This window comes from Berghia stephanieae, chromosome 10 (assembly GCF_034508935.2).
Source record: "Berghia stephanieae isolate SIO BIC M18660-M18661 chromosome 10, UCSD_Bste_1.3, whole genome shotgun sequence".
Lineage (NCBI taxonomy): Eukaryota > Metazoa > Mollusca > Gastropoda > Nudibranchia > Aeolidiidae > Berghia > Berghia stephanieae.
The window spans coordinates 13,057,531-13,068,535 of record NC_088369.1 but is presented as its reverse complement, the minus strand read 5'-3'; the positions used below and the strand labels follow the sequence as shown (position 1 = coordinate 13,068,535).

At 38.7% G+C, this 11,005-nt stretch overlaps 1 protein-coding gene across 2 annotated transcripts in view; it reads left to right on the top strand.

Annotated features, from left to right (window-relative positions):
* Window positions 1-11,005, top strand: part of LOC144980539 (uncharacterized) — a 343,011-nt gene that overhangs the window by 150,174 nt on the left and 181,832 nt on the right. The gene's annotated exons all lie outside the window — the stretch shown is intronic.

Below are 11,005 nucleotides of genomic sequence, written 5' to 3'. Positions count from 1 at the left end.
AATGGTTGATTCAATCACTTATGACAAAAACTCATTTTTGATGAAAATTAACCTCTTAACTAAACTTGGCAATATCTCAGTTCAAACCTTTTCACCATCCGACTGATTATGTCGTTCACTGTAACATTTATACCAAAGAGATTATGATGCTAAAAATAATCTTGGAAACGGTGGAAGGAAAATTCAGATGAATAGGTAAGCCAGGCACAGACACGTTTTCTGACCAAATAATAGAGGGAAAGTAGAGACCAAAATAAGTGACTTTTCGTCCCAAAGCGGTTTTATGTCGGGATAAACTATGTGCTAGAACCGGAGTGTTTAGCCTGAAATATAAAGCTTTTGGTTAAAATTCTATTCGTTATGCTTGAAACTAAATACAAATTGTTACTTTGAAAAAATTCCAAAGTTTGTATATCTGATCATTTCGGTTCTATTAGGCTTCAACAAGCGTGACGTAACTTAACTTGTAATGACGCATAGTAACTTAGTAACTGGCTCTTAACTATCGGAACAATTGCGGACGCCCATATGAATATTTCTCCGACGAGCATAAAATTGTAACTATTCAGAGAATAAACATTTCGCGGCGGCGATGGGGGTTATCGTGGATAGCTCATACGGTAGAGTCAAGCTCTCCCCGGCCAGGTGGAGTTGTCGTACCAGTAAGGTCGCGGATTCAAAGGCCCCATTGCCGCTGCGAAATTTTTATTCTCTGTTGTCTTCTGGCACTTTCCTACTCACTTCATCTCTTTTGTTAATCTTTTTATAGGTATAAATTATACCAAAAGTATATGGATGACATAGACAGCCATTTTGTATACACGACAATTGAACATTTTAAAGATCTGGATAAGTGTGTAGGAAACAGTGGTAATGGATTAGCAGTGCACTATATCCACTTACTTTTACACCTGAGCACCGTGAGAGAATGTGAGTAAAGAACATTTTCCAAGGAGTAAACTATGCGCCGAGCGAGGCTCGACCCCAAGACCTTCCGATTGAAAGCTTGTGCCATACCGCTAGACCACATAGATTGAGAATGAACTTTTTTTATAGCGCATACGCACTAAATGTGCTCAAAGCGCTTTACAGGGTCTCTGGCCAACAGCAACATTTAACATTTATTAGGACGAACATGACGCTTTTTAGGCGATATTACATTTTTTGGGACAGAGACAACGCTGTTAACGGCCAGGTACTCATTTTACACCTGAGTACGGTGAGAGAATGTGAGTAAAGTCTTTTCCAAAGACTCAACTATGCGCCGACCTAGGCTCGAACCCAGGACCTTCCGATCCGAAAGCGATGTGTTATACCACTAGACCACATTTGTGAAAAATCTTTGATTATATAGACCTTTCAATCGATTCGGATTTCGTTTTATCTGAAATAAAAACATCTCAAAAAACATTTAATGATTAGATATTTATTTACTTTTAAAAAATCTAGTTTTAGTGTAATTTATCGTTTGATTAGCTCACGTCACAATTATTATTGTAAACACGATAATATCAATACGCGTTACTATTTGCACAGAGAGGGGTAGATAGAATGATAATTAATATCTAATTATTGCACAGGGTTTTTCCATGTTGCACAAGAACGGGATCAGTTGAGTTTTGTTTGTTTTCTAGGCCATCAAAGCTTGCTTCGTACTTGTGCCGCGCTGAGGACCGGACCGAGGACCGGTCCCACGGTCTTTTAGCTGTGAACCGTGGTCCAGTCCCAAAGAGGAAGACCGCCGGCGGTCCTCACTTCTTATCACCTTTCAACGGTCTCGCGCCATACTACTTCCCCAGCGATTCGTTGCCTCGGTCCTTTGCCTATCTTCCACCAATCACCACCCATCCCACTTAATTAATCGCACCCACCCCCCTTTGCCATACACTAAACGACACAGACGACCATAGAGGCAGACGACCACCTCCCTCCACTCCGCAAACCGCCCTTTCGTGTGGAGATGGGGGGAACAGGAGGCGCACGCCTTGGACGATTCCATTATACGGGGTAAATTTCAAAATTTACTACACCATAATGATCGCAATGACAATGATCTATGATGAAGGCATGACCCCTCTTCTCTAATGGGTTATTGTTTGAAATGTATGTGACTACTAAAGATGTGTGTGTGTGTGTGTGTGTGTGTGTGTGTCGAACCTAGCAAGTTGCAAGTCTGATTTTTTGTTTTCTTTTGTCCATCTCTTGTCGCCACTCCTTTCTATCGCATTGTTGTCATTTAAAATAATACAATAATATTAAAATTTCGTTTGGTGTTTTAACTAATCAAGTAATATGAGTTTCATTAGTTTCTTCCGTCCAAAAAAAACAGTTATAACGTCTGTATTTTTAAAAGGTCCAATAGAATATTTGGGGACCCCGATAGCTCAGTTGATAGAGCACTCTCTTTATACGCAAAGGGCCAGAGATCGATCCCGGGTGCAGTCGATTTTTTTCTGAATCCCTGTCTACTCAGCAATGAATGGGTAGCTGAGTTTGTTAGATCTGGCGAAAAGTCACCATCGACCCCTCTTATCACCTCATCCACCCCCTCTTATTATAACTTCACGTCTCTCTCTTACTCTTCAATGCTCGCTGCCCTCTAAAGTGTGTGTGTGTGTGGGGGGGGGGGGGGGTAGGAGTTGCGTGTGTGTATCAACGCCACGAACAACTCGATCAACGCCTTGGCGATGCCATTATCTCCGTTAATGGGATAAATTTCAAATTTTATTAAATTATCGAAGTAACAATGAAGTACGGTGAGCAAATAAAGAAGGCATCACCCCTCTTCTCTAATTAGGTTACAATTTGAAATGAGTGTGACTACTCCGTGTGTTTTACTCCTGTAGGCCACGGTTTTCATCGTGTAGCGGTCTTTAACGGTTCAAGAATGAACGGACCGGTCTAGAGACCGGTCCTTGCGGTCTTCATTTCCCAAGGACCGTAGGACCGTGGTCCTTAAGCTTGCCAAGGACCGCCCCGCACTACTTCGTACACGATCCATCCATTATAAACAGCTTATGTTACACATCCGGTACTCAGAACACTTTTTGAAAAAACCGGAAATAGCTATGCTAGTCATTATCCGACATTTTTATTTTAATAATCTTTTGGGGTTTATAGAAAAAATAATGGCGCCATCAAAGTTTGACCCAGTTTTAATAGATAGATTTAAATCGGATATAAAGTGGCTGAGTTGTTAAGGCATTGCAATGTGACCCGGAAGGTCCCGGGTTCGAGCCCGCTTCAGGCACTTTCGTTATTTTCCCTTGGGCAAGATTATTAACCCCCGATGTTCTCACTTTGGACATCTAGTTTCATGGGTTATTTCTATTCCTTCATGGAATGACTGACCAGGCGACGGGATTTTACGGTGCCGTTGCAAAAGGGTGTAATCTTGTGCGGATATGTGGTCTAGTTGTATGACACTTGCTTTCAGATCGGAAGATCCTGGGTTCAAACCTCGCTCGGCGCATAGTTGAGTCCTTGGAGAAGGCTCTTTACTCACATTCTTTCACCGTACTCAGGTGTAAAATGAGTAGCTGGCCGTTAACTGCGTTGTCTCTGTCCGATAAACATTCTACCATCGCCTAACAGTCGCCATGCCCCGTCCTAAATGTTAAATTTTGTTGTTGGCCAGGAACCCCTTGTAAAGCGCTTTGAGCACATTTAGTGGATATTGCTCTATATAAAGCTCATTTTTTAAAGCTAAAAAAGGTGTATCCTTTTTATTGTTCAGAAAAGTTAGTGGAGCAGGCACTTATGTTGATAACAACAAGAGATGAAGTGAGTAGGAAAGTGCCAGTAGACAATAGAGAATAAAAATTTCGCGGCGGCGATGGGGGTTATCGTGGATAGCTCAAACCGTAGAGTCACGCTCTCCCCGGCCAGGCGGAGTTGTCGTACCAGTAAGGTCGCAGGTTCAAACCCCCATCGCCGCCACGAAATTTTTATTCTCTATTGTCTTCTGGCACTTTCCTACTCACTTCATCTCTTTTGTCAATCTTTTTATAGGTATAAATTATACCAAAAGTATGTGGATGACATAGATGGCCGTTTTGTATACACGACAATTGAACATTTTAAAGATCTGGAAAAGTGTGGATGAAACAGTGGCAATGGATTAGCAGTGAGCTTTTGGAGCTTTTTTATATAGCGCAATATCCACTAAATGTGCTCAAAGCGCTTTACAATGGGTCCCTGGTCAACAGCAACATTTAACATTTATTAGGACCGAACATTATGCCTTTTAGGCGATATTTCTTTTTTTTCGGACAGAGACAACGCTGTTAACGTCAGGTACTGATTTTACACCTGAGTACGGTGAGAGAAGTGAATAAAGAGCCTTTTCCAAGGACTCAACTATGCGCCGACCGAGGCTCGAACCCAGGACCTTCCGATCCGAAAGCGAGTGTTATACCACTAGACCACATTTGTGAAAAATCTTTGATTATATAGACCTTTCAATCGATTCGGATTTCGTTTTATCTGAAATAAAAACATCTCCAAAAAATTTAATGATTAGATATTTATTTACTTTTTAAAAAATCTAGTTTTAGTGTAATTTATCGTTTGATTAGCTCACGTCACAATTATTATTGTAAACACGATAATATCAATACGCGTTACTATTTGCACAGAGAGGGGTAGATAGAATGATAATTAATATCTAATTATTGCACAGGGTTTTTCCATGTTGCACAAGAACGGGATCAGTTGAGTTTTGTTTGTTTTCCAAGCCATCAATGTTGCTTCGTACACGATCCATCCATTATAAACAGCTTATGTTACACATCCGGTACTCAGAACACTTTTTGAAAAAACCGGAAATAGCTATGCTAGTCATTATCCGACATTTTTATTTTAATAATCTTTTGGGGTTTATAGAAAAAATAATGACGTTATCAAAGTTTGACCCAGTTTTAATAGATAGATTTAAATCGGATATAAAGTGGCTGAGTTGTTAAGGCATTGCAATGTGACCCGGAAGGTCCCGGGTTCGAGCCCGCTTCAGGCACTTTCGTTATTTTCCCTTGGGCAAGATTATTAACCCCCGATTTTCTCACTTTGGACATCTTGTTTCATGGGTTATTTCTATTCCTTCATGGAATGACTGACCAGGCGACGGGATTTTACGGTGCCGTTGCAAAAGGGTGTAATCTTGTGCGGCTATGTGGTCTAGTTGTATGACACTCGCTTTCGGATGGGAAGGTCCTGGGTTCGAGCCTCGCTCGGCGCATAGTTGAGTCCTTGGAGAAGGCTCTTTACTCACCGTACTCAGGTATAAAAAAGTGTACATAGCCGGTAACAGCGTTGTCTCCGTCCGATAAACACTATAACATCGCCTAACAGTCGCCATGTCCCGTCCTAAATGTTAAATGTTGCTGTTGGCCAGGAACCCCTTGTAAAGCGCTGAGCCATTTAGTGGATATTGAGCTATATAAAAGCTCATTTATTTTATTTATTTATTTATTTAATCAATCTTTATATAGGTATAAATAATACCAAAAGTATACCATTTTGTATACACAACAATTGAACATTTTAAAGATCTCGAAAAGTGTGTATGAAACAGTGGCAGTGGATTAGCAGTGCACTATACCCACTTACTTTTACACCTGAGTACCGTGAGAGAATGTGAGTAAAGAACCTTTTCCAAGGAGTAAACTATTATGCGCCGAGCGAGGCTCGACCTCAAGACCTTCCGATTGAAAGCTTGTATTGTGTCATACCACTAGACCACATAGCTGCACATTAATGAATTTCGTGTAAATCCGTAGAAATGCACCTACAAATGTTCATGTTTCTATTTCTACTATGATTGTTCAATAATTAAATCAAAGTTAACCCACTCAACCCTAACACCGACTATATCCGTAGTTTACCCGGGGTTACTTTTTACCCCATGCCTATAAATTAATTACATTTTACTGAGACAAATTATAGGCGTAGTATCAAAGCTAATGTTTTTAGTTTTTGCATGTTAAAGGTATCTAGGTGAATAAAACTATCCATGTACATGCTCATTTTTAATACATTTTTTCCACTATTGAAAAGTAGCCAAAACCTCTAGGGTTGAGTGAGTTAACACGTCTCCCGTCTGGTGTGTATTTATAATATCAACGATACTTAATGAACTTTTTCATTCGCCAATGGCGTTTGTTGACGTAATCGTGAATACATATTTCTGTTGACAAAAGCCACTCGTTCAATTATTATTCATGAGGAGAATCCATTGATCTTATTTTCCTCGAGCTTTGACTTTAAACAAATTTATGAGAATCAGTCAAGCTGCTCCGAGTATCGATATATATATAATTATAAACATCTCGGCCATGATTTTGTTATGTGTTATTTATTTATCGTCTTCAAAAGCTTTGAGGCCCGGAGGACAAAATTGTACGGGCAGTACAGTATCGATATTTCATTGGAACGAGTACCTGTTATCGATCCGCCCAGCCAAGATAAAAGGGATGTGGGATTTAAAACGGAACTGTCGCGTGGATTCAGTGGATGGGAGTAGAAAGGAATTCCGATTATCATCTCACGCTCCTTTTAACTATGATGGTTATTTTGACGGATAGAAATTAAATGGCTGTGAGTGGGATGTGGGAGAGGAACAAATGAGAGAGAGAGAGAGAGAGAGAGAGAGAGAGAGAGAGAGAGAGTGTGTGTGTTTGTGTGTGTGTGTATATATAGAGAGTGTGTGTGTGTGTGTGAGAGAGAGAGAGAGAGAGACAACAGACGTGTTGTGAATGTTTACCTATTTTCTACACATATTTTTGTTCATTTATCATTCAATCGTCGGAATTTAAGCCTAATTTTTATTCAAAATGGATGTGAAGTATATATTGTTCCTGATTTTTATATTTATTATTATATTTATAAGCTGGTGTTTTAGCCTGTGATTTTGCTGCCAAAATAAGCCTATCGATAACTTATACTCCAGAGACTCTCCGATCCCTCCAACCCGTGTCACCCCCACCACCCACTATTGACACATCGTTTATTAAAGTAAGAAAGAGGGGGAGAAAAGGAGGAATAAAAACAAAATTTAACAGACGGCCTTTTCGTCCATTTTTACCCTGTGTAGTGACAGGTAATGTAAGATCACTGAAAAATAAAATTGATGAACTGTTTTCACTGTGTCGTTTTAATAGTGACTTTCGTCAAGCCTCCATAATAGCGTTAACAGAGACTTGGCTATCTCCTCACATACCATCATCATGTTTTAATATTGAACAATATTCACTATTTCGAGGAGATCGGACTAATGTAAATAAACGAACTGGGGGTGGGGTGTGCACATATATTAACAACAAATGGTGCCACCCCAATAATTGTCAGATAAAGAAAATGTATTGTGACGATTATATTGAATTTATTACTGTTTCGTCACGACCATATTATCTACCCCGGGAATATACTCATGTCATCATCATCAACGTCTACATTCCACCATCATCAGACAACACCACAGCGAAAAATATTTTGAGGAAAGAAATACAGGACATTCAAATTAAGTCACCCGATGCCGTATTGATGGTCACTGGCGATTTTAACCAATGTAACGATTTTACTCTCCCGGGACTTCATCAATACGTGGACTGCGAGACAAGGGACAAAAAAACATTAGATTTATTCCTGTGTAATATTAAAAATAGTTATAAATGTTTACCCCGTGCCCCATTAGGTTTATCTGACCACTGCATGCTCTTGCTACTCCCCACCTACCGCCCTGTTTTTAAACGTGTAAAACCAGTAAAGAAAAGTGTACAGATCTGGAACGGAAGTGTGTGTGAAGATTTGCGTGGTTGTTTTGAATGCACTGACTGGAATGTTTTTATCGAATCATGTGATAGTGTGGATGAGCTGAATGACTGTGTGAGTGAGTATTTAAAATTCTGTGAACAGCTAGTGTCTTGTAAAAAAGATATAAAATATTATCCTAACAACAAGCCTTGGATAACAAAAGATCTAAAACTTTTATTGAACCAAAAGAAAACTCTCTATACTAGTGGAAACAAAAAAGATCTGAAAACAAAACAAAAAGAGATAAAGAGGGTAATATCTAGTTGTAGAGATAAGTACAAAAATAAAATTGAAAAATGCTTTTCTTCTGGGGATATACGGGACACGTGGCGGGGGCTTAAAACTGCTGTGAACTATAATCCAAAGCCCACGATTATATCAGAAGATATCGAAATTGAAACTTTAAATAAATTTATTCACGTTTCGACACAGCAAACACATTTGATATTGAAAATGAAAAACATAAATTAGACAGGGCTTTGGAAGATGAAATGACTATTGAGGTCAGTGAAGAGGAAACGAGATTCGTATTTTCGAAACTAAACGAGAGGAAGGCTGCTGGGCCGGATGGATTGAAAGGAAAACTATTAAAAGAATGTGCCCACCAGCTTTCCCCCATTTATACACATATTTTTAACTGGTCCCTCCAATGCGTTTCGATCCCTGAAATTTGGAAAACTTCAAAAATTATTCCTGTTCCAAAAAAAGAAAAACTTGAAACTATGAACGATCTCAGACCTGTTGCACTGACTTCAATAGTCATGAAATCTTTAGAAAAACTTGTTCTTGTTAAAATTAGGAATCAGTTTATGCCATTGAGTGATAGTCATCAATTTGCTTACAAACCAGGACGTGGCGTAGAGGATGCCATTTTGCTGTTTACAAACAACATCTACAGGCATCTAGATCACGCTAGGAGCTATTGCAGATTGCTTTTTGCAGATTTTCTTCAGCGTTCAATACAATGCAACCTCAGTTGGTTGTTCAAAAATTGACTAGTCTGAATTTAAACAAGTATATAATTGCTTGGGTGCTCGAATTTCTTACGGAGAGAGCACAATATGTTCAATTAGGACAAAACAAATCTTCCTGTATAACTACAAATACTGGTGCTCCTCAGGGTTGTGTATTGTCCCCTGTATTATTCACAATATACACGAATGACTGTAGAAGTCAAAACCTGAGTGTACCTTTAATAAAGTTTGCAGATGACACCGCTCTTCAAGGCCTCATAACAAATGGCAACGAAGTGGCTTATAGGCAAGAAATTGATAGATTTGTGTCTTGGTGTGATGCCCACCACCTAGAGCTTAACATAAGCAAGACAAAGGAGCTAGTGATTGACTTTAGGAGAGTGAAGGAACCGATAGAACCGTTAAAATTAAAGGACCAATTCGTCCAGCGAGTTCCTCACTACAAATACCTTGGTGTAACGATTGATGACAGGCTCAAGTGGGATGAACACTTGAAAATAATTAGGCATAAGATGTGCAGACGTACATATTTTTTATCAAAACTTTCTCAGTTTAGAATAGATAAAACCCTCTGCACATTATTTTATAGAGCAGTAATCGAAAGTGTTTTGTCATTTTGTATAACAGCTTGGGGAGGCAATTGCTTAGCAGTGGAAAGGAACAAAATAAATTCAAATATTAAAAAATCCATTAAACGCTATATAAATGATGTTGACGATGTAGATCTTTTATACGAGAAATTTTGTATAAATAAAATAACTAAAATATTAAATGACCAGTATCATCCACTAAGACCATCAATTATTATGTCAGAAAGAAGTGGTCGCCCTTTTTCTATTTCAACGAAAACAGAGAGACACCGAAAATCTTTTCTGCCGTCCAGTATTAGGCTTTATAACTACAAGCAATAATCATTTTATATAATTATTTCTCATTTTTACTTTTAAAAATACAAATATTAATTTATTATTTTATTTGTTTTGCAATCTTTTCAATTTTCAATTTATAGTGACAGTTTTAACTATTTTACAGTGTTTGAAATTATTCATATTATAAAGCGCAGCTCTGGTTATAGAGCTGCTCCTTTTTTATATATATACATCCTATTTTCATTGTATTTTTATCTTATGTGTAAATTATAACACGTCTGTACAAAAAATTTCCTTTTTGGGATGCAATAAAGTATTATTATTATTATTATTATTATTATTATTATTATTATTATTATTATTATTATTATTATTATTATTATTATTATTATTATTATTATTATTATTATTATTATTATTATTATTATTAAATCGGTTAGAGAAGTAATCGATTTAGATTTTGAATTAATAATCGGATTGTCATCTCATACTTTGGATTACGAATAGCAGGGTTACTCCAAAAAACAATATTATTATCACTTTAAGGGATTGCGCTGCCCACCCAGCGATTTGAAATAAATAGACGTCTCTCTTACTCGTAGGGCTAACCCACACCGGAGACTGACTCCGACAACCCGGCAATGCTGTCCTCTGCCGTCTTTCTAATTGAGCTTTTATATAGCGCAATATCCACTAAACGTGCTCAAAGCGCATTACAAGGGGTCCCTGGCCAACAGCAACACATAACATGTAGGACGAGACATGACGTCTGTCAGGCGATATTACTAATTTTGGGGACAGAGACAATGCTGTTAACGGCCAGGTACTCATTTTACACCTGAGTACGGTGAGAGAATGTGAGTAAAGAGCCTTCTCAAAGGACTCATCTATGCGCCGAGCGAGGCACGAACCCAGGACCTTCCGATCCGAAAGCGAGTGTCATAGCACAAGACCACATAGCCGCACAATAAAGACGTCGGGCACGGACAAAATACTAAGAATGAAGAGAAGAGCCACTAGACCTACCCATACCAAGCTAGAAAAAAAAAAAAAAAAAAAACACGGCATAGGACGTCGGGGTGCTTGGTATGGGTAGGTCTAACGGTTCTTCTCTTTCTTCTTAGTATTTTGTTCCTGCTCGACGTCTTTATCCGGAAATCGGCAGAGGACGGCAGTGCCGGGTGGTCGGAGTCAGTCTCCGATGTGGGTTAGCCCTTAACCAACTCGAAATTTTAATGTAGTCCATCACAATCGTTGTAAATTCAGGCTATAATTATTGTGTACTTATCAGAAACAAAACAGAAGTGTGGCTATGCGGTCTTGTGTGGTATGACACTCGCTTTCGGATCGGAA